Raw genomic sequence first — 4,701 nt, 5'->3', positions numbered from 1 at the left:
AGGGTTAGGATGGACTAGTACTTCCATCCCTTCCATCCCTTTTGCCTCATGCATATATCTTCTACTGGGCTTTGAGGTCCCCTCATGCATTATACAGGTCTCTGTCCATTTGGGCGGATATGACTTCTATCATTTGATGTTCTTGTATGGACATCATTATCAATTTTCCATACTTACCCTTTTGCACAGCCAACAGTCCATGCATACAACATATGTTCATACACCAGTCTTGCTGTACTGTTATTCACTTAATAAAGATTATGGTTAAAATTTCTTTATATATATTGTCTACCTTTCCTGTGTTTATTATGATTTGTATGTTTGTTTGCACATATGGCATGGTCAGGTGTGTGTGTGTGCGTGTGTATATGTGTGTGTGTGTGTGTGTGTGTGTGTGTGTGTGTGTGTGTGTGTGTGTGTGTGTGTATGTATGTGTGTGTGTGTGTATGTGTGTATGCCTTTGATTATCATATGAGCATGTTTGCATGCATGTCCCCCGGGGGTTGGCGGTCATGTGGCTCAATACCCCTGTGACAATTGGGATCTTCCGTTTTTTCTTATTATCATTTTTCCTATCTGGCCAACCGTGCATTTTTGGTTTTTTACCCCTTTTTCTTTTTCTTTGTGTATATTTATGCGCTTTGAGGCTGATCACCTTTTGGCTATACACAATTTTTGGGGTTACTACCATTTGCCCCTTTTCCTTGGTCCTGTCTACCATGATCTATATTACCAAGGCTCCTGACTGGTGCTTATTCATGGATTTCCTCCCTTTCTGGACATTCAGCCCCAGTAGGGGGCATTTTAATGGGGCTCTTGGCGCTATTGCTTTGTTGCAGCTGGCTCCCCTTGATTGCACGCATATGGGCTTGTCCCTGCTGTTCACACTGACAGCGGTTACTTTTTGTTTGTATCTTGGCTCGGCTGAGTCATGTATCATTCCACTCTCATACAGTAGCGCTCTTCTGCGCATGTCCAGTTAGTGAACACATCCAAGCAGGGCTCCAGGCGCTTTTGCGCCTGCGCTGTGGGCTCTCACCATTCTGCCAGCGGTCACTCCCCTTCACTTCCCCACATGGCTGGGCGGTAAGTTTTTTCTTTCCATGGTCTTGCGCTGCTGTGCGCACGTGCGGCCGGCGGCGCCGCCTTTCTGTCACATATGTGCCGTGTCTTTTATTATTTGGGTGGTATTTATACAGGATTTAGGATACACGTCAAAACACTTCCCCTGACGAAGCCCTCTCCTGAAGGGCGACACGCGTTGGGCTGCATTGGTCCCTGTCCAGTCTATCTGCCTGTTGCTCCACGGACTTCTCCTGTCTGGTAATATTCCATCTTAGCATTGTCTGGCAGCTATTTTATCTGTGCTGACTTTTTGGGCTCTGGGGCGTTATTTTGTAGCTGGTTTTTCCAGACTCATACCAGTGTTCCATGAGCCACATATGTGTTCAGGCAGGTGTTAGGTTCTCCAACCTTATATTGGATAGCTTGGTGTCTTTCTTGCTTACCTTATATGGTTTTCACTCAGGCTTGGGTGCAGGCAGGCTTTAAATTATTGTTAATCATTACATGTACTTTAGGTCATATGTACTATTGTATTGTGTTTATATGATATCTACATGGATGGGGCCCTTTGCTTACAGTTTTTAAGTATGTTTTATTGTGGTGTGTTAATAAACTCCTGTGTTTTTCCATATACTATGTTCTCATTTTTTGCGTGGTGTGCATTTCTGGAGTGATACTTGTCTTTCTCATAGCGAAGGTCATTCACCTCCAGAGACTGACAGTGCAGCTGCTCTATTAGTCTTGCAACTGGATCCATACAAAGGAAAAAAAGAAAAAAAAAACACACGAAAACACACACACAAAAAAAACATATCAGGTTTTTTTTTCCTTAAAATGCACGGCAGGTAATAATGTCACGCACAGAGTGGGAAAGTCTAAGTGCAACAGGAAGGGAGAAGGGGAAGGTAACTCAACACTAGGGAAGGGGGAGAGGAAACCAGTAGGCAGATCTAATGTCACCCTGTCTGCATTAAGCATCCCTATATAAGTTCTGCACCTATCGCCGAGCGGGATACCTAACCCCTGCCTGACCCTGGCGATAAGCCCTGCATAGGGAAGGACAGGATAGGGACTAGTCAATCCCCACTACCACTAAAGACAGATGGGATACACAAACAAGGGAACCACTTAGCTTGAGTAAACTCAGAGAGAAACAGAAATGGCCTCAAAACACCAGAGAGGAAGATAGCCAACTACTATAGATCCAGGCCTCAACACGGAAATGGAAATATCACTGGCAACTCCCAGCAGCAAGCTGGGAGTTATAAACACCCTGGTCCAGGTGTGTCAACTAGACCCGGGGGTGGTTGACACTGGGTTCTAAAGTCAGAAGGACTAGGAAGGAGTCTGCAAAGCTAACCGCTGAGACCTTCTGGAACTAGGTGCAGTGTGACTGTCTGCAGCCTCTAACACACCCTTGACAGTAAGATAAACAGGGATAACAAAAAGCAACATACTGTACATAGAAAAACAATCACCAATGGTAGAGAGGAATAAAGGGAAGGATAGGAATGTACAAACCAAATGGGAATACGATAGTGGAGACAGCATACAACAATCTCCAACAGCAACTACAAACTCCAGCTTCAGCACACACCAGCAAGCCAGGAAGTAAACTTTTACAGATGAGGATAAGAAGATTTGCCTAGGTTTTATAGAGAGAGAAAATGATTAGTTCTGGAGCACCTGTGAGATGGACCTGCATGTCTCTAACCAGCATACAAAGAGTTAACCATTTCATTGCCAAAGGAAACAAAGACAATTTAATATAAGCAGCAAAATACATATACTAAATGGAAGACCTGCAATTCACAATGCGTAATGATCGTCTAAATGCATATCTCCCAGGAGGATGTGATACACTTGTGGCAGGCAATGTGGAGAGCATTATATTACTTGGAAGGCAAAGTTGGGAACATTATACTATGTGGAAAGCTACAGTTAAGTCCATATATATTTGAACAGAGACAACATTTTTCTAATTTAGGTTATAGACATTACCACAATGAATTTTAAACAAAACAATTCAGATGCAGTTGAAGTTCTAACTTTCAGCTTTCATTTGAGGGTATCCACATTAAAATTGGATGTGCCACCCTGTTTTTAAAGGGACAAATAGTAATTGGACAGATTAAATAATTTTAAATAAAATGTTCATTTCTAGTACTACAACTAATCACGCTGGTCCTCCTCTGACCAGTTGCCGTGGGTTACCACACAGTTCATAGAAACAATAAGCACCAACAGTCTATGGAGGTACCTTACAGGAGCTCCTGCTCCACCTGCTGACTCCTTGTCAGTCCACTCTTCTGGGAAAGCTGCCTCACGGGGATCACCAACTTGCCTGGCCGGCACACCTTAGTCAGTCCAGACCCACTGAAGGACGGTAGCTTCCCCAACACCGATCGTCCAGGTCCACAGACTCAGAACCACGATCACACTATGCTCTTCAGGACGTCTATCCCACCTGGGACCATCCAACACAGAGGTGTCATGGTTCTCAATGGCAAGAGAACGTAATAAAGCATACAAAAGGACTAGCTCTTGGAAGATGGGAACTCGAGCTGACCATGAGCTAAACCTACCGCACAACTAACAGTGGCCGGGTAGCGTGCCTACGTTTTATCCCTAGACGCCCAGCGCCAGCCGGAGAACTGACTGACCCTAGCAGAGGAAAATACAGACCTGGCTTACCTCTAGAGAAATTTTCCCCAAAAGGCAGACAGTAGCCCCCACATATATTGTCGGTGATTTTAGAGGAAATTGACATACGAAGTATGAAGATAGGTTTAGCAAATTGAGGTCCGCTTACTAGATAGTAGGAAGACAGAAAAGGGAACTTCACGGTCAGCTGAAAACCCTTTCAAAATACCATCCTGAAATTACTTTAAGACTCTAATATCAACTCATGACACCAGAGTGGCAATTTCAGCTCACAAGAGCTTCCAGCCTCAGAAATATTCAATCACAGAGAACTGGAACAAAAATGCAAAACAAACTTAGGACAACAAGTCCAACTTAGCTGATAGTTGTCTAGGAGCAGGAACATGCAACAGAAAGGCTTCTGGTAACATTGTTGGCCGGCATAGAAATGACTGAGGAGCAAGGCTAAATAGAAAACTCCCACATCCAGATGGAAAACAGGTGAACAAAGGAGATGAAGCACACAAGTGCAGTACCACCAGAAACCACCGGGGGAGCCCAGAAACCAAATTCACAACAGTACCCCCCCCTCAAGGAGGGGGCACCGAACCCTCACCAGAACCACCAGGGCGATCAGGATGAGCCCTATGAAAGGCACGGACCAAATCGGAGGCATGAACATCAGAGGCTGTCACCCAAGAGTTGTCCTCCTGACCATAGCCCTTCCACTTGACCAGATACTGAAGTCTCCGTCTGGAAACATGGGAGTCCAAGATCTTCTCGACAACGTACTCCAACTCACCCTCAACCAACACCGGAGCAGGAGGCTCAACGGAAGGCACAACCGGTACCTCATACCTGCGCAACAACGACCGATGGAAGACATTATGAATAGAAAAAGATGAAGGGAGGTCCAAACGAAAGGACACAGGGTTAAGAATCTCCAATATCTTGTACGGGCCGATGAACCGAGGCTTAAACTTAGGAGAAGAA

Source organism: Ranitomeya variabilis, chromosome 5 (assembly GCF_051348905.1).
Source record: "Ranitomeya variabilis isolate aRanVar5 chromosome 5, aRanVar5.hap1, whole genome shotgun sequence".
NCBI lineage: Eukaryota > Metazoa > Chordata > Amphibia > Anura > Dendrobatidae > Ranitomeya > Ranitomeya variabilis.
The sequence above is the reverse complement of the archived record's forward strand: the minus strand, read 5'-3'. Positions refer to the sequence as shown.